This window comes from Orbicella franksi, chromosome 3, assembly GCF_964199315.1.
Source record: "Orbicella franksi chromosome 3, jaOrbFran1.1, whole genome shotgun sequence".
Taxonomy (NCBI): Eukaryota; Metazoa; Cnidaria; class Anthozoa; order Scleractinia; family Merulinidae; genus Orbicella; species Orbicella franksi.
Genome location: NC_138147.1, coordinates 17,947,501 through 17,967,505, shown reverse-complemented (window position 1 = coordinate 17,967,505; position 20,005 = coordinate 17,947,501). Strand labels below are relative to the sequence as shown.

General features: G+C 41.5%; 1 pseudogene across 1 annotated transcript in view; it reads left to right on the top strand.

Annotated features, from left to right (window-relative positions):
- Positions 1-5: 5 nt before the first annotated feature.
- Positions 6-20,005, top strand: part of LOC145481625 (cytosolic phospholipase A2-like) — a 20,489-nt pseudogene continuing 489 nt past the window's right edge. Inside the window, exons 1-16 of the transcript XR_014048665.1 lie at positions 6-5,050; positions 7,469-7,572; positions 9,307-9,388; positions 10,328-10,469; positions 10,975-11,090; positions 11,202-11,239; positions 11,469-11,604; positions 12,280-12,416; positions 13,157-13,382; positions 13,898-14,015; positions 15,252-15,389; positions 16,076-16,189; positions 16,816-17,082; positions 17,501-17,685; positions 18,870-19,062; positions 19,888-20,005. The exon at positions 19,888-20,005 is cut by the window's right edge and continues 489 nt beyond it. The product of XR_014048665.1 is annotated as a cytosolic phospholipase A2-like (transcript). The remainder of the gene's footprint in view (positions 5,051-7,468; positions 7,573-9,306; positions 9,389-10,327; positions 10,470-10,974; positions 11,091-11,201; positions 11,240-11,468; positions 11,605-12,279; positions 12,417-13,156; positions 13,383-13,897; positions 14,016-15,251; positions 15,390-16,075; positions 16,190-16,815; positions 17,083-17,500; positions 17,686-18,869; positions 19,063-19,887) is intronic.

The window sequence follows — 20,005 nt, the reverse complement described above, 5'->3', positions numbered from 1 at the left end:
TGCATAGCATTTGATGTGATTGAGTTGCTGCAATTCACAAAGTGCAGACCACATCGTGTCTTACAGGCTATTTTCGGAGCGACTTGACGACAGGCGATCGAAAGGGCAGAGAGAACTTCCATAAGTCTCCAGCAAGTGACAAATTATAGCCATGCAGTAGATGCAAGCTAACTATCAGATCAGACTGATGTCATACTTTGTTTTAAACCTCGACATGCAGACGTGTAAATAGTCAGGATTGAATTCCGGGGGCGTACTCCCAAAACAATTGGGTGAGGGTGTCCGGCCCACTTCCCAAAACCCCTACCCTATTTAGGACCAAAATCTGCGACTTTCCTTACCCTATTTATGACCCGACCAAGAATTTGATAGCCTATTTATGACCATTGCGGCTGGCACAGTTGCCCTAAACATAATTTATGAAGGACGTTTGTTGATGGTCTTATCGATAATGATGAAAAAGTAGCTTCTTCTAAAAAACATACCCAGTTCAAGACTAGAGTGCAAAAACCATATCCTATTTATGACCAAAATGGCCAAAATCGATATCCTATTTATGACCAAAACCGCTGAAAACCATACCCTCTGGGGCTGCACATACCTATATAGCCCATATAGGGGAGTAGCCCCCCCCCCCCGGGGATTGAATACAGTCTCGGCGCAAAGACATGTTCTCTTTGTTTAGTTCATCATCAAGCACAATGCGGACAGTAACTTCAACTAGTCAATTCGTTGCTCCCTCGACTACATTTTTATTTTATTTTCAATTATTTTCCAACAATCCCCGCTAGTCTAACCCGAGAAAGACAAAGGACAGCCAGAAATACGTCTGTGTTCGTGGGCTACTGCTAGTCATGTCGACTTGGCTGAGAGTTCGAATCAGTAACACTTAGTTTTAGTTTGTTGGTTCTCTTTAAAAGTATTTGCAATGATTTATTCATGAACTGGTCCAATAACTGAGCCAAATAAAGCACTTCAAGAACAACGAAACATAAGAGACTTGATTTATCAGTAAGTGAAGTTCTTACAATCCTACTATGCCAAAGGAATATTACAAAACTGTGCCGCTGATCTACTTTATCGATGACGCGATTTCAATCTTTTGAGTGTATCGATACAGTGGTGCGCTCAAAAGCTGAGAAACTGAGAAATGGTTGAAGCCACAGGGTTTGGTCAGAAAACAGTTCGAACGGGAAAATTTGTTTGAACCCAAACACCGAATAAAAGCAATTCAATACGACTGCAACTCGCGTGACTTAAATCAATGGCAAGACCCTTCATCCATAACTCGACGCCACACACATGTTCTCCAGAAAATCACGTGGGCAAGAGTTATCACCATCAAGGAAAATTTCTCTCAGCTTTTCAAAACAGGAAAAATTCTTATGAAATTTGAAAATAATGAATAACCTCCAAGTCCACTTGATATTATATTTTCGGTGTAAGCATTTTACTGCCCACTCGAGAGGCTGCGCCGTTACGTAAGAGTTGTTTTCGGTTATGCTTCGAGGAAAAAAAATAAAGAAAATTATATATATTCAGCGTTAACGGGTCTTGCACATGCAGCCTCGTTTGTTGCACATCTATATTACTCCGCAGAATACAAAGTTTGAACCAATTCTTAATGATGTCAAAAACCGGGTTTCGTGCATTTTTAGTTGGGAACATTAAGTAACTGACACAAGTTCAAGATTGCCAGTCCAATATAGGTCAGGTCGTTCTTTAAGAGACGAGCTGATTTGAGAGCTTTGTTTATTAATTAACTTTTCACGAGCCTTCCAGAACACCTTACAGTAAGGTATTATCCTTGCGTCAACTGAACTAAAACCAAACAGTGACCTCATGGAACCCAGTGAACTGCCTCTGAGTTCTATATCACTGAAATCCCCATTTGAAATTTGCCTCTATTTGGAGACGAGATTCGGTAAATGGTCGATCAGTCACCAAAGCTCATTTATTTTCATTTATTTCTGCTCCGTTTAAAAAGCGGCAACAACCCACGGAAACGGCCCTTAAACTCATCTTGGACGGATTGCAGCCAAGTTAATTCTTTTTTCAGCGAAGGTTTTCATTGGAACTGGATCATGCGGAAAGCCCAGGTGAGGGAAGCTAATTTAATTCGGCCGTCATAACTCGCTCGGCAACGCGTTTAAATTAGAAAATCAGCCCTGCATGGAAACTTTTGCGTCAAAATGTTTTATTCTGTTATCAAAGACCGTTAACCGACAGTCCAAACAGGGTAAATTGTGATTTTTTCTGTGATCGAATATAAATATAAAGGAAGATTTCTAGTTTAACTCTTATTGCTTGTTTGTTTTTGAGTTTGGAAGACTAATATTTCTTGCCTGTTTCGGCGGTATCCGAAGGGCCCAGGCAATTCCAACGTGTGCAAAACCACGTTCTCAGAAACCGCAACGAAAACGTCTCCAAATTATAAACAATATTTTTCCTGTCAATTGATCAGAACAATGGTTCTGCATGCCTTTGTAGCCGTCTTCTGGAAAACAACAACGTGCAATGACCAATTAGTTCCTATAGACGACGTGAGCCACGACGACTGATTTTTGTGTTTCGTTTGGAATTGACAGCTTGCACTACATATTTAGTTTGAATAAGAACTAGTTTTTAGACCGATCGGCGTCACTGAACAGATTTAGATAATTGCGAAATTCCAAGGTAGATTTTTTGAGAAGGCGTCAACCTCGACGCCCCCTCATATCAGCCACACGACGAGAATTTGTGAACACTGGCTTTGAGTTTTAGTATGGACGGAAAACATTTTGAAAACAGAGCTTTCCAAAAACTTTAAGCACAAATCCCAAATGGCCGATGATTGTTGCGTTTTCAAATTTCCCCGGCGTAATGTGGGCGGAAAACATTTGATGCGTTTTTAGAGTGAAACGCCGTTTTCAATTTTCTCCAGTGTAGTGTGGGCGGGACGTTAAGGCTAGGGACAATGTTTGCGCTGTACTTTTAAGTAAACATTGAAATGTTTCGTTTGGCCAATCACTAAATTAAGGACCTTACAAACAGTGCATGCAGGTCATGTGGCTTTACAGGACTCAGAAGCAATTGCTTGCTGCCCTTTTGAAAAGGGTTCGTTCGTTTTAGATACTCTTGTAAATTCAGCATCCTTTCGGACCGTTTTTCCCGATTTCATAGACTTTAGTTTCATCTCAAGCATGTAAATGTACATTTACGCAATGGAAGAAGCGCAACTCGATGTTTCAGTCTGAATCTTGTCAGTCCACGCGACTCTGAAACAACAGCGTGGCAGTGGGATATCAGATATTGTCTGACCAGTTGTTTGTGAAAGGGACACCATCATGGCGATGTTGCTGCATTTTGGTCAAAGCGGTGCAGCAATTATGACCAAGTTCCATTGCTCGAGCGATAAACACTTTTGTAATACCAAGATGAAGATATTTTAAGGGAATTGTAGTTGATCCCGGGGAGAAACATTGTATATTAGTTTTTAGGATTTTTCTAAGACGCACGACGACAGAATTTGAGAAATTTCCTCTGACATCAGTTCCTTGGTTCGTTCGTTCGTTCACTCATTCAATCATTCATTCGTGACATTTATTTAGTTAGTCAGTCAGTCAGTCAGTCAGTCAGTCAGTCAGTCATCCATCCATCCATCCATCCATCCATCCATTCAATCATTCAGTCAGTCAGTCAGTCAGTCAGTCAGTCATTCAGCTAGCGAGCCAGCCAGCTAGCCAGTCAGTCAGTCAGTCAGTCAGTCAGGCTGTCAGTCAGTCAGTCAGTCAAATAGCAAGGATTTCGTGGTTTGAACAGGTTGCGATATCAGGCCACAGAGCATATTTACGATCAGTTAAGTTTCTGTCCGACATCAGTACTTTTCTGTTCTAAGAAGAAATGTAAGCACGCTTTCCCCCCTGGCATACGTACATTGCTGGGTAAAAACTGGTAAGTTTGGGTTCCCATATTTTCACGAGTTTGCAACAGATTTCCATGAAACTTCGCATCTTTACTAAATTCGGAATGATAAATTGTTCTATGTAGGTGTTTCTTTGTTTTTATGAAAAATATCAATATTGTTTATATTGGATGACATCGGTAAAAAGGTCCATTGTTTTGGATGTTGTCGTTGTTGTCGTTTTGTTTTGAGTTTTGCATTGCCCACCTTATAATCGATTCACTCCCAGTCTATAGGCTTATAGACTTTTTCGCCGGTGCAAACCAACCATACAGGTAAATATGAATAAATTTGAAAGAAATAATTCTCTAGTGCCTTAGGTTTTCTCCACAGTCAAAGGTGATTGACGGTACCCTCCCATAATAGTTACAAGTTTAATCTTGGCAAAATTCTTTAAATTGACTTTGATATTTGTAGTAACGGAGTTTACGTTAAAAAAAACTAGTCTCGTATTCGGCCCGGAACGTAAAAGCACTTGAAACGTATTGACGCAAAGAGCTCTGTTGCAGTAGTTATCTTTGTCTATCAACTGTTGCTAATCAGTGGTCTAAAATTAACCTAACATTGATTCATTTGTATGCATCATGACGTAGGTAGACTGATTCTGAATAATTTTGAATAATTTTGGTGTTCGGTGGTATGCTCCCATTATATTACGATAGACTTCTTTTAAAAAACCGAGAGGCAATGTAACTTTATAAGCATGAGAAGATCACATGGTTTGATATTGGACAGCAAACAAACCAAGCTAAAATATATCAAAACATTCCGGTCATGGAGACCTGATTTGTGACACCATTCTTGATCTGTGTCAAGAAGTTCCAACGACTCCAATCATAGTTAACTACGCTCCAACCGAAAAAAACGTGAGACGGTTTATTCCTTAACAATTTACAAACCATATGCTTCAAAAATATGAATACGAAAGTTTCATAACAAACAAAATTAACATAATTGCGAAGGCGCTCGTGCGCTACTGCTACAGTTCATTTCGCACGGGCGAATCGGGAAAAGTTAATTCACAACAATACCTTTTGTTCACGCCCACTGACACGCCACTCGAGATTATCTGATTGAAAACCAAAATTCTAATGGGACCTTTAATCTGTTCTCCGGTTTCATACCGAAGAATTTAAGTCAGCCTCGCAAGACGACGGTTTCAGTGTATCGGTGCGGCTAACTAAATATGGCTCCAAAACAGGTAAGCTTTAACGAAGCTTCAGTTCAAGTTATTTTTACGATTTCAGCCTCTGGGCCTTCCAAAGGGATGTCTGTCTGTTGCCTATAGATAGATAGAAACTGTATTAAGAATGTCATCAACCACCTAGCTGGGGAAAAACTCCCCTACTAATACGGGAACATAACAAAAACAAGTTAAATTATTATATGCATTTGCGGCTGTCGCTTCTTCGCAAGAACATAAATATCATTGTACGAACTAAATCTCCGATTCCTTCTTAATGTAGACGTTGTTGGGGGAATTAGCTGACATGTAGACAAAATGTAGAAACGCAACTTATATTCTGAACGATATACAGGAAGTTCTGACAATACTCGATACTCGTGAAACGCATGAAGAAGATCTCGGTTGTCCTCGCTCGATCTCGACTTAGTTCCATGTGCTATGTCACGTGACCTTGTTTGTGTCCCATGATTCCACTACAGTCCACCCCTTCTTAAAGGGAGTAAACTTACGACAAAAGCTTACATGATGAAAAATTGAAACAAAGCTAACAAGAAAACCTTAAAATTCTAAAATCCTCATGAGTCCACTACAGCCCACCCCTTCTTAAAGGGATTTTAATTTTCCGAAACTAAAGTTGCAAACATGTCTTTGTCAAGTTTTAACAGATAAGTCCCTCCATGTGAGCCTCCAGACATGGATAGATAAGGGCACTTAGAAATCAGTCCTTTTAGTTTTCCGCAACGTTTCAAAATTTCCAGGGCATCTGGAATCTGCTGGTACACTACTTTGCAGGCCTCTGATGCATATGCCTTTGCACCTGGTAGAGTGTTCAGATATTCTCCTACCTGCAGTGCAGGCGTCTTATTGGGGCGAGTTAGCGTTACAACCTTGCGACCGCCTTTTTAGACCGCCATGTTAGACGGTGGGGGATGGGGGAGGAGAAAAATGAGAAGACGCCTGCCCGAAAAGCCCGTTAAAATGCGAAACACCTCCTGATTAGTTGCGCTTCACTGCATTTCCGGAAATGAATGGGTAACCAATCAAAATGAGGTTTTCTCGACACCGGAAGTCTCACAAGGGTACACAACACGAGAACTTTGTGCCAAGCCGCAGGATGTCTTGCATTCTTACAGAGGTACGTGTTGCGCTAGCGACTTCAGACGTACAGAGTATTTTAGAAATACCGGAAACTGATGAGATCCACATGGAGGATCGAAACCATGGTCTTGCCTGAACTAAGCCGAACAATGGCATATAAAACACGCAAAACAGTTAACGGGACTTGCGCGTAAACAGCTACACTTGAATCATGTGGTGCCAGAACAACCAAAGGAGGAATAAACCTATACATCGAGCAAGAGAAACATAAGCTCGATCAGATAGCTGCAAGAAACATAAGAATGTCTCTAGACAAACGTATAGCTTTCTCAAAGTAAAGCTACAGCGTCTCCGAAGGAAATCGCACGAGAATAAATATGATATCCGTGATAAGGATCTACCTACCTGTGCTTGTAAACAGTTCTAGTCACAACCGGGCCCGGTGTCACAATATAGAATGCACGTGACCTTGTTTGTGTCCCATGATTCAACTATACTAATAGGGGTGGGGAGGGGTGCCATCCGTTCCTGTGTCTATGGGAGAAACTGGACTTGAAGTTCTCTTGGTCGTTGTCTTTGTCCTTATCACCCTCTTGCTCTTGGTGTTTGAGAAGAGAGAGGCGGTCGCACTAGGTGTGAGTCCCGTCGCACCGGTCACAGATCTGCTTATACTTGCACATGTCTCTGGTACACGACCCAGACTTGCTGTAGTTAATGCAGGTTCCCCCTATGAGCCCCCTGAATAGGCCATTTTGCTAATGCAAATATTTCCTAGTTCCATTCCCCTGTGGGGGCAAGAAGTGATCACTCGACCAAAAATGGCTTCATTAACTCATTAAATAGCAAAGCAATGATCCAAAGAGCCCTATGTCAACTGTTGCTGATCAATTGTCTAAAATCAATCTAAAATTGATTCATTTATATGCGGGAAGACTATTAAAATATGAATAAATTTGACAGCAACAGTTCCTAGAGCGTTAGGTGTTCGGTGGTATACTTCCATCATATCGCAATATCTTTCTTAAAACCGAGAAACAAGCATGAGAAGATAACACGGTTTGATATTAGACAGCAAACAAACCAAGCTAAGATTTGTCGAGAAGACCGGAGTAAATTCGACCAAGCGCTAACGCTATTTTTAGGGTGGGTACAAATTCCACGTGCGAAGTGACACGATTCTTGATATCTTTTGATCAAGCCGACTGACACACCTCTCGTAATCATCTTATTGGAAACCGCAGTCAGCACTCTGTCCTCCGGTTTCATACCGAAGCGTTTAAACCAGCCTCATTAGTCGGCGGTTTCAGTGTATCGGTGTGGCTGACTAAAAATGGCTCCAAAACAGGTAAGCCGCAATGAAATTTCATTTTGTCGTATTTCCTCGATTTAAGACCCGCGGACCTTCCAAGGGGATGTCTGTCTCGACTGCCTGTCGCCTATTTAGTTAAAGACAAATGTCGCTGTACGAGCTAAATCTTCGCGTTGCTGTAGTTTCCTAGAATTGAAGTGTCAGTGCGCGGAAATAAGTCCTTCTTTTTAGCTTGCGTAAGTTTATACGCAAGATTTAAGGTTTTGCGAATTTGTTTTCTTTCATTTAATTTACATATGGTCTTGCATAGACAAGATTCGCTTTGGAAGTTTTCTTGTTGATTCAATTCAAGTTGATCGTTTAGACAAAGAGTTTGTGAGCTTTGTGCACAGGAAGCAGAGGAGTCCTATTTGACCGTATTTCCACTTCAGTTCACCGTTCAATTCAGTAGCACGAACCAATTTGATGTTGATTCAAATGACCTCAAATCACTGTACGTAATCAAACTGTCTACATGTGATCGTGTTATGCGTGTGTTGAAATCCTATCCGCAAGACGAAACCCGCATACTGTGTGACTGTGGTCCGGAATTACGTAACGTACAGTAATTTGAATCAACAGCAGATTCGCGCCACAATTATACGGTGAATTTAAATAGAAATATGGTCAAATAGGTCTCTTCTGTGCTGCCAGTAGTCTAGAAATGGTCAGAAATTACACAAAAGATCACAAAAGAGTTTCACGCTGGCATTGGTCATGTCGCTGTTGAAAAAAACTGAAAAGACACGTGTCACGTGTCGTTGATCAAAACTCACAAACTTCCTAGGGCGAACAACGCTCTAACTCCCTAGGGAAACAACAACTTGAACTTTCGACTCGCACGTGATCAGGTCGTGCTCCATCAAACCGCAGAAAATTTGTGAGCAAAACCGGCCTCAAGCAACCGATTTCTTCCCATTTTTTTTTTTCTATTTTTGAGTTGGGAGGTATAACAAAACACTTAATGACTGGTCCCGCGGGAAACTCACTGTTTCCCTCAGTGGGGCCAGTCAGCGCACATTGTCGCTGACGCAAATTGTCGCCCTTTTACCAACCTATGCGGAAGCCATCTTCAGAGTCAAGCGAAAAGTGTTCGTCAGCCAATTGGGTTATGAGTCTTGCTCGTTGAAACGATTTGTCAGTTTAGCCGTGATGGTACTGGCTCAGTAAGACTCTTATAAAATCAGCAGTCATTGGTTGGTTCCAGTAGTTTAGATCCGTAGTAACAGTGTCAAGTAACAGTGGTTTAAGTTTGTCAAGTTGTTGTTGGAGTTTGTCGTTGTTGTAGTAGTTGAGTTTTCTGTGACAGTCGTTTATCTGCACTTTGATCGACTAGGCATCTGCAGGTGGATTTGACGACATGTATGGCCTCTTTTTAACCTCGTTCGCGTGGCTTTTTCATTAGATTTGTTTTCTTGAGGGCGGGGGGGAGGGGGCAAGGGGTGAAAGGGCTCTGGCATCGGCTGGTCACGTGATCATCAAACACCCGAACGTTTCCGCCCTTCCCAATTTCTAACAAAAGCCCTGGAAACGAGGCTGGCCCGGAACAAGACCGAGGTCGTTATTGCAAAAAAAGATTGTTGGTCGAGGGCCCATTCTGAATCCCGAGCAGGCTTGGTTAACAAGATTAATACATAGTTATACAATGTTAACTGACACTTATATCCATGGTTTTCGTTGTGAGAATGCTTTTTATCTTATCCTTATTGTGAGGTGTCTGTTGGTTTCTAGGCATCCTTTCGACCATGTTTGTTGCTCGAAATTAAAGTGCTGCGTGGTCGGAACATCACCCTGGGTTCGTTTGCTGATTGGAGTAAGTATATTAAACGCGTAGAAGAGAAGAAGGTTACTCGTCGAGAATCAGTCTAAAAAATGCTCCTAAGAAACCTAAAATGGCTATGCAAGGAACAAGCGTAAATTTGCAATGATTGCCGTAACAAAACAGAAGCAGCAGATCCTGCCACTGTAGAGAATATAATCAGCTATAATTGAACACAAGTATAACAAACGAACGTAACAAACAACAATAACAAATGTTTATAATAACAAAGGCTCACTCTCCAGCCGTGGGTGTTTCGGTGCGCCCGCGATCCTTTCCACCCGAGAGACTGTGCCTTGGGAGGGGGGTTCCCGTAATTTCGTCTCACCAAAGTACACTTTTGTTGCTGAGTTATAATGTAAGTGACACTGGCCATCGTAGAACTTGCTCACAAGTCGTGCTCAGAAAGCGAAAAGTGAAGTACGAAAAGCGCGAGGTACAGGAGCGCACCTATTGAACAAGATGGGAATAACTTCTATAATGTCTATGGCCAACGAAGAGACACAATCCAGACCATAATCATTTTTTCACAGTTTTGTTCTCGTTTATGTAGCTTACTCTGAAAACACACTCTTAAAAGTACCATGGTCTGTAACAGCACTTGAATTTTAACACTCTGAGCGGTATTAATATGCGATTTTTAACGGTTTAGCGGTACGACTAGCATCCCTGACATTAGATAATTAGTCTTTTCAAACCCCCTCCCACCCCTCTACTCACCACCCAAGTGTTCAAAAGTAATTTCAACTACTTCATAGTTTTTATCTTTTTATGGTGGCTATTATTGTATCAGTGCAGAAGCTCATCACCTTTTCAAGGTGGTAAGCTTCTGTTATATGGCGATACGTGCACCTGCTTTTTTGATGAGATTGTTAGTTCTATACATCATCCTGCGCTACCTTTGCCAAACTGTTCTGTCGCTTTCTTTTCCAGTTGACACGCCGGATCCATATGTAAAGCTGTACATCAAGACCAAATGGCAAGCGTAAAACCAAAGTACGCAACAACTCTGCCAACCCTATCTGGGAGGAAGTGTTCCACTTTTACCTTGACCCAGATATGACAAACAATTTAGGTGAGAGTGCCACTTGAGTTCGTTACATGCTATGAGATTGACGTTGGAAGCGACTTCGGGAAACGGTTCATGTTATGAACTCCTTCCTTTGAATACTGTGCTTTTTTGCCATCTACCATTGCGCTTTCTATTACGGTCTTAAATTGCCCTTATGCAGCACGTTCTTAACAGTAAAAATCCATAACTCTATACACTACAACTGACGTTCTGAATCAGGAAAGAAGCTTCAAAAACCCACGTTTCCCGTAGGAAACCGTGACGTGTAGAAAGTTTCCTCACAGGCCAAATAAAACACTGTCCTTTACTCACTAAGTTTTGTAACATTGTCAATTCAATTCAATTTTAATTCAGTTGTGGCCACTGGGATCTAGAAACTACTTTCTCGACAATTGGTCAAAGATAACGAAAGCCTTGGCCAAGAGATTGAGTGTTCCCTTTGTTTAACTGTCTTTGTTGTTGTTGTTGTTGTTGTTGTTATTATTGTCTTTCTTTTTAAATTCTCCAGAAATTACTCTGATGGAGTCAGACACGTTCAGTGACGACTTGGTGGAAACCAAGACATTCGACCTTACTAGTTTGGAGCTGAACAAAGTTTATCGCAAAACCTTTGTTTTCCGCCAGGTATAGTGTGAATCTTGCCTGCTCTGTAACACAAACCTTGTAACGCAACGCAGCGTGACGGGAAGCCAAGGAACGTGTTTCTATCTCTGAGATATTTGTTACTTTTTTTAGACTTCAGAGGTTGACGTGGAGTTGAAAGTTGAAACAAGGTGAAAAGAGTTAGTTTATTTCACTCTAATTGGTAACTAAAGAACTTTAACATAGTACTCAGGTCTAAGTGGCATTTTTAAGGAGGCCTTTTAGCGCGCATCAATTCTTTTTTTTTTTTATAAGCCTCAGGTACAAAGCCAAGTTAAAAATTGAAATCTCTCGTAAAGATTACGAAAATCCTAAATCGTTTCTCCTATGTAAAATAGTCAAAACTATTTTTTTTTTCAGTTCCACACCCACTGACATGAGGTACAGCATGGATCTATGTGAGGAGGAAAACGACTTTCGCCAAAAAAGAAAACATGTCGTTTTTAAGGCCATGCAGAAGCTCCTGGGAGAACGAGGGCCCAGGACTCTTGACGAGGTAGAGAAAGAGACACTTGCAACAGCACACAAAGCACACACACACGCACGTGCAAAAAAAAAAACTAATTATACATATAGATTTAGTGAAAAGTAATTGGGTAATACAGTGTATTGACGAGAGGAGTTATTCTTTACATACAGAGTTACAGATATTTAATATGTACTAATAGCTTGCAATAATGAATAAAACAGAAGAGTTTACGAATTCTAATTGGCTGATCAAAGAAAAGAGCGCAAGCATACCAAAATGTATCGTGTTGGTTTTGCGCCATTAGGATTACGTCATCGGTTACTTAGCAACGTGTATGCCCATTACCGCGGGCTCAGTCTCTTGTCTGGAAAAGAATTCAAACGAACAGCGAAAGAAGGGAAAATTCCATAGAATTATCTTTCAAGTAATTCTATTAATTAATTTTTTGTGATTAGCGGTTCTAAGATACAAGTTCAAAGACTAATTCAGAACTTTCTTTTCACTGCATTAGTTTGCAATACTTATGGCGAATTTAAATCACCGTTTTCTTCAAATTCATTTGGATAGTCGTTAATATCTAAGCAAATGTATGCGTGTTATAAAACGAACTATGTTCTCGTATAAGCGGAGAAAGTCTCAAAAGTCTAAACAAACTCAACATGACTTTAAAATTAGACTTTTTCTCGACTCGATTTGAATTAGGTGCCATCGGTTGCTGTTCTTGGTTCTGGGGGCGGATTTCGGGCTATGGTTTCTCTCAGTGGCGTTTTCTGCGCTCTCAAGGACATGGATGTGTTAGATTGTGCCATGTACACTTCTGGACTGTCAGGATCAGCGTGGTACGTCACTTTAAACTGTATTGTTTGGGTCAGGATTTTTTTGGCATTTTTGTACAAGTTAATATATTGACCCAGAGTCTATTAACTATATTATTGACTTCGATTAACCCTATTAAGACGAGATTGGGGGGCAGAAAGGGGCCGGGGAGGGGGGCAGGGTTTAAGGGCGGAGGAGAGGGCGAAAACAGACGCAAAGATCTGAAAGTATTCTGGAAACAATTCAAATTATGAAACCTGGGTTGCATGCTTCTCGAGAATATACTCGCTAATTAGGAGTCTTGCTTTAATCAGCGCACGAAATGAATAGATTCAGTGTCTTGATATGGTCTGGATCCGAATAACAATGAAGCAAGGCTGGGTTTGAAGCCTTCAATGGAACCTTCCCCTTCCCGTCTTCCCCTGCCAAGCGACCATTTGTCGTCCTTCCACAACCCACCAGGTTTCGTCTGAAAATGTTTAGGACCTTCCCCGTATATCCCGTCCACCACTTGAATTGTTGTAAAAAGAGAGAAAAGGGCAGAAGCTTGATTTCCAAGGTTGCGGGAACGGAGGAGAAATAGGGAAAATTTCGTAACATTTCTAAACATTTTGCAATACAAGCAGCACAGAGATTGACTAAAAAGTGGCGTGCCAGGGGTAAAAGGTACGGGAACCAAAAGGTTCAGTTCCCCCTTCTCTTCCATTCATAAGATAGCTAGCCAGAAGACAGGAATTAACCACTGGTGTTTGACGCATTTCAGGTATCTCTCCACCTTATATTCCCATCCTGACTGGCCGAATGTGCATCCGCGTCAAATCGAGCAAGATTTGAGAGAAAACATCAAGGACAACTGGATGTGGCTGTTACTAACCCCATCATGGCTGTACAATCACATGAGCATTATTCTACGTAAGAGGTCACGCGGACAGCCTGTCAGTTTCACGGATTTTTTCGGTTATCTGGTCGGAGAGACCATTTTGAAAGACGTAAGTTTACTAGAACCCAGATCACACTCAACGAAACAAACCTTGTCCCCAGGCTGACTCGGTATTCAATTCCGATACTTTAAGCCTTTCACCACAAAATGTTGATTCAACTTTTAGTGGTGTAAAAATGACCTTTCTGAAATGTAGCAAACTTCAAAGAAGTAACAACGAGCCAGAAGGGAACGGTGATGGAAGAATAGGAAAACCCGTGAGACTAATCAACGACGAGCTTGAAAAAATCCAGGAATTTGTTATCATTTTAACATGGCAGTAGGGAACATGCGATAAAACATTGAAGAGAAATTCCTTTAAGTTTCTCAGAGAGATCTAAAAATTTTATCAGCTATATTTCATCTGACCGAACTTTCAAATTAGGGAAAGATCGATCGTCATCAATTTCTTGTCCTGTTTCAAGCTCAACCTCTCTGTAATCTGCCAGTAACTCACTTGATTGCCACCGAGTTCCAAGTATGCCAAGAATAATCACTAATATCTTCTGTGTTTTTCTCTCGTAGCGGAAGATTACCTCAAAATTGAGCGAACAACGCCACACTGTGAAAGACGCCATGGTTCCCCTTCCACTTTACACTTGTGTCCACGTGAAAAAGGATGTTTCTGCTCTCACCTACTGTGGTAAGCTGAGTACAAAGTTCGTTAAACTTTTATCTTCTTTGTGTGGCAGACCTAGTGGCCTTTATATGGTCGGTGCGTTGGATAGGCTCGAGTTCAAAATCGTCCCGAGAGTCTTCTCCACTTTTCAAAATGAAGAACTGCCATGTTGAAAATCGTCGAGGACTCGACAAGACCCTGGGACGAAATTGGTTCGACTCTGGTTAAGAATGACGTCATGTGGTTTTGTCCTTGTGTACTCTATCCACCTGGTCTTGTTCGCAGCCGTTATTAGGGTCGAACGTACTCTGCACCATGGAGTAGTCGTTTCATGCTGCGGACAAGCTCCAGTGGTTTGCCCATCAGACTCGCTTTATTACTCAGGTTATAATGTATTACTTTAAAACATTTCAGATCTCACCAATATCTTTTTGATAACTTTCTGCCTTCAGCTGCTTTTTTCGTCCTTTTTGTTTCTCTCTTTCTTTCTGTTTGATGAATAATTTTTCATAATAATGGCAAACGAAGATAAAGAAAGTCGGCTCCATATGATCAACACAAGTCCAGTCCAATTCCTCGGGGGAATGTTCACGGCGCTGGACTACCTAGATTCTGAAAGCCGCGCAGATGTTCCTGTTGATATAATATAAAAACAAGAGAGACAGTGTTTCATCGGGATATCCAAACACTGAGAAGATAGTTTAAAATACGACGCGCAACGGAGTATTTTCGACGAAATTCGACGTGTTTGGATAGCTGATGAAACACTGTCTCGAGTGAAAAACTAAGGAGTAAATGGAGAAGTAAAATCGTCAACATCTATGCTAATTAAGACTGGGTATCCAAACCTACTTCACGGTTGTGGTTTTCTTTAGCTTTATTTTACCTTGATGAATTAGTAATGAGTTTGAGAAATAATCTTGACTTGTTTTTGTGTGTGTGCGTGTATGTGCATGTGTGTTTCTCCCACTGTAATTAGTGGAATTTATAATTAAGAGTCGTTGTACTAGTTTTTTTTGATATGTATTATACTTTTAACTTTTTTCTTTTCAAGTGCAATTATTCACTTAATATATTGTTTTCTTAGGGGTTTCTTTGAGGGGTGGCCATTATTTTGTTTTTATAATTTGTGGGTTGAGTAAGGGTGACACACCTTGTAGGGGACGAAATGTCTTTTTGCGTCTCACCTACCTTTGGCAAATTGTTTAAATAAATAAATAAATTTTAATTTTGTTGATACATTTGTTTCTCCTTTGGCAGAATGGCTCGAGTTTAGCCCTTATGAAATAGGAATGGCAAAATATGGCACTTTCATGAAGACGGAACATTTTGGAAGCAAGTTTTTCTGCGGCAAGCTGCTGACACCCTATCCTGAACCTCCTCTGCATTACCTACAAGGTCAGTAACACACAGCTATCAGTGGAGCGAGTAATAATAGAAGTTCCTTGAAAAGCATCGCATATTACGAAAAGCGCATGCTCAATAAATCACCAAAGCCGTTTGGACAGTGTTAAGTGCTGCCCCGTCTAAACTGAAATTGAATGGTAATTGCCGCTGAAATTAAATACTGCGAGAGCTCTCTTAACGGCACTCTCGTGAAAGGTCAGGTATACTTACGACCGGCTTCAAAAAAAACCCATTTGATAATTATGAACAATCAGACCTCAAACTGAAGCAGACGAGCGTAGAGCCAAGTCACTATTTGTTTTGGCTTTGCCTCCGACTGGTTGAAACTGTTTCCTCAGATTGGTTAAATCGAGTTTCTAAAATTTTTTGGCATCATTGCAAAAATAAAGCTCCCAAGTTACCTTAAATTGTAGGTTTGCAACCGCTGTCTTTCACAGTATTTGCTAAAACGGCTCTTCCCTAAACAGCTGATCTCTATGAGCGATATTCAACTGGGATCCAACTTACTAACGATTAACTCGCACAAAGGAAATCCGGGGCTCGTGGTCTTATTGTTTAAAAGAAATTAAACTACCGTATTATTGGATCCTTCTGAAATATCTTTCCAAGTAATTTTAGAATTCGTTGCGCAGCTTTTTTTTTTTTTTTTCATTTGACACAATCGTCTGTATCCACAGGTATTTGGGGCAGCGCTTTCACCATTTTGCTTCAGCGAGTTCTTCACGAGGGCAAACCACCTGACGACACCATCAAGAGCATGCGCAACACTGGTGATCTGAGAGGAGAGTTACGTAAGTGATACAAATGAACAGGAACTCACATTGAAAAGGGGCTGGGGTTGCTCTTCCTCTCGCTTTCGGTGTGACTCAAACTGCAGTTTTTGGTACCACTTCGGGTCTTCAAGCAGGAAAAACTTTTTTTCTGCTTCAAGTCATCTCTTAGGGGTGCACTGAGAGAAACAACAAGATACCGACACCGACCCTTTGTTATTTTTTTTAAGCATAGTCCTGGCCTGAAATCTACCTGAGATGTTTCCTCGTGTGTGAACTTCGTTATGGTGAAAGACGAAGGCTAATTTCTGCCTGCTACCTTCCATCCCCTTGGGAGGTGCGGTGGCCTCATGGTTAGTGTGCTGGACTCCGGAGCGAGCGGTCCGGGTTCGAGCCCTGGTCGGGGACATTGTGTTGTGTTCTTGGGCAAGACACTTTACTCTCACGTTGCCTTTCTCCACCCAGGCGTATAAATGGGTACCGGCGAATTTAATGCTGTGGGTAACCCTGCGATGAACTAGCATCCCATCCAGGGGGGAGTAGAAATACTCCTAGTCGCTTCATGCTACTGAAACCGGGATAAGCTCCGGCCTGATGAGCCACTTAGCTCATATGCGGACTTAACCCTTCTACCTTCCATCCCCTAGATGGTATGATTAATTCGGAGAATGTAAGACCCGAGGATGATGATGAATTCAGCGATGAGGAAGAAGACATGGATGCTACAGACGGAGAGGAAACCAAGGAGGAAGCAGCGGCACATGATAATGAATGTGGAGATCACAGCTTCCTCACCAACTTAATGGAGAGTTTCATGGAAAAAGTTTCATTCCTGAAATCACGCGATGGACGAGCAGGCCTGGTGCACAATTTCTTACGCGGTCTGCAACTATTGACTGCACCAATCCCCAAGGGTGAGACATTGACTTTGTTTACTAACATTTTCAGCTTTCTCTATTTCGCGTTTTAAGGGACGGTTCTCCAATTGAATTTTTTGAGTTTACTGGGTTTTTTTGTGTATTTTTCATAACTAGTTTTTAACTAGTTAAATCTTCAGATCATGTACAGTATCCATGTCACTGCTAGGGTCCATCCAGCTCTCAATTCCAAGATGCCACCATCTTGGATTTAAACGCGTGAAAAAATCACGGCGACGAGATTGTTAGAGCAAACTGCTGTTTTCTCTGCCAAAATCACTGAATTAACAGTTGAAAATTATCGTAGCTCTTTTAATTTCCCTGTACTTTCCACAAAAAACACGTGGAGGCAGAAAACCGGAGAAGTTTTTAAAATTTTCATGAGTGTGTTTTCTTTTCATTGTCTTCTGTACAGAAGCAGAAGAGGTTTCTGAAACCGTTGACCAGCTAGCTCTGAAGGCCAAGCGCATCTATTTAGTGGATAGCGGGCTCGTGTTCAACTCTCCGTACCCTCTGCTTTTGAGACCTCAGCGAGACGTCGACATCTTTCTGTCATTTGACTTCAGTGCTCGCGATAAGGACGATGAGTCTCCTTTCCAGGTTAGTAAATTGAATATTGAATTCTCATGCAAAACAAGGAGGCCAAAGCAACACATGCCGGGTTTAGTTGTGCATATCTTTATCAGTGGCATGCCACAAAAGTCGTTTCGTTGTCATAAAAGAAACTTCAAATACCTCGATTAAGGATTTTCATCAAACAACAAATGCTCTTTTTGGTGGCGTTAAAGTTTTGTGTAATGCTATGATTTGGCAACCTGAATGAAGTCTTTCTGTTATAAAGCTAGCGTTTAGCTGAATCTGACGCGCGCTCTTATTGGTTGACTTTATGGTCACGTAGCATTGGTGAAATCTAAGGGTGCTTTTATAACTGATGCCAAAAATTCCGGAAATTTCGATCGGAAGTTAAATGGAAAAATGGAAGACCGAAATATTCGGGACCAGCTCTGGAGGTAGTCTACTTTTATCGGTCGGACCGGTCGAAGCGAAATGGGGGATCACCAACTTCGTTTTGGAGAACATGCCCGGAAGAACACCCTAAATCTGAAAAAATCGGGCTTCGTTAGTAAATAAGGCCACAATGTCTGTAAGCCCAAAAATACTGCAATTAGATCTTTGAAGTGAAATGTTCTCGGCCAAATATTATTTAAGCGGACCTATTGAGTGAATTTAGTGAACTGGTGAGGTTCCATAAAGAACAAGTTCGCATCCAGCGACCATAGTTTCACGCGCCTTGCAGCCGCAAGATGGCAGGATTCGATATTCCGTGGACAGAAATCTTAAATTTTTTTTAACTTCCCATATTGATTTTTCGTTCATTTTTGGACAATGTGGAGATAATTGTAGATAAAATCTGTTTCTGAAAATAAAAATAGGGGTCACCGAACGTCCAAGATCGTTAAATCCAGGCAAAGCCATAGCAATGGCCATCTGCCTTATCATTGTTCATTTTATTACTTAGCGCGCGCTCTCATGCATGACGTGACGTGTGAATTTACGTGCGCAGTAATCGGAAAATGTCGTTCCATTTTCCTCGGTTAGTCCCGCTGGTCTCTGACCGGTCGGTCTTGCATAATAAAAGCGCCCTTAATAAATGTCGCCCGGCGGGCAAAAATTAAGCAAGAATCTCGATGTTTCCCTCGACTTCTTCTCGGGAAAACAAAACTACCCGCTTCCATTGCGACCAGTATTTAAGTGCATATTGAGTTTTTTATCGTTATTTCCAGGAACTTTTGCTGGCAGAGGAATGGGCAAGGAAGAACAACTTCAAATTCCCTCCCATTGACGCTACCTATCAGTTCCTTAAGGATGGCTATACTAGGGAGTATTACGTGTTTTCGGACCCCAACGATCCTACTTGTCCAGTTGTGGTGCACTTTCCACTTGTCAACAAAACGTTCAAAGAACAAAGCAAGCCAGGTTTGATTCATGAGTGGAGTAACTTTCGTGTTCTCGTTATGTAGGAACTGTGATAATTCGTAGTAGTGTGGAATCCCGATTTCTCGAACCCTCAATTTTTCGAACCTCTCGATAACTCGAACCAAAAGTCGTTCCCTCTCCTCAGTCGAACACTGTAATTTTACCCCCGATTCCTCGAACTCTCCGATTTTTCCAACCAATTTTCGTTTCCCTTGGAGGTTCGAAAAATAGGGATTCCACTGTTATCCAGTCCATATTTACCCAACTTCATACCCCGTCCTGCCCCCCCAAGAGGAAATGAGGGGACAGAGAAGGAGCTTGACAAAACGAGCAACTCTCGAGAGTTCCGCTACAAGCTCGATTTTATTGGTTTTTAAAACAATGTTAATGAACGGAAGTGAACGCCAGTGACTTCTCTGTCGGCTAGGCCCGGAAGTCCGATATTTTCGACTTCCACTCAGAACTTTCTACTGGGACGCTCGTTTCCCGACCGCTGGTCAAGGGGAACGAAGACTCTGGGTACGAGGTTGAGCAACGCCATGCTGACTAGTACTAGTACTCTTGCTGCGCGCGCACTACCCTCCAAAACTGCCGCCTCCTTGTCAAAACGAGTCTTTGTGCAAAACCATTCATATGAAAATATGTTCCACCTACAGCGTAGTTAGTCTCCTCTACTATGCCTACAGCTTCATTTTCATGTAAATCAAACTCAAGTTTATGTCAAAGGTTTTGCACGAGGACATCATTTTGGAACAGAGACACAAGATAATTGGGATATGGCCTATTGCTGTGTCTGCTTATTGTGGTGTTGTTTCGTATTTTTAGGAGTTCCTCGCAAGACTGCTGAAGAGCTGGATTTCGCAAACTTTTCGATTTTTGAGGATTCAGAAGGTCATTATAGCACGTTCAATTTCCATTACACTCCCAAGCCGTTTGACCGCTT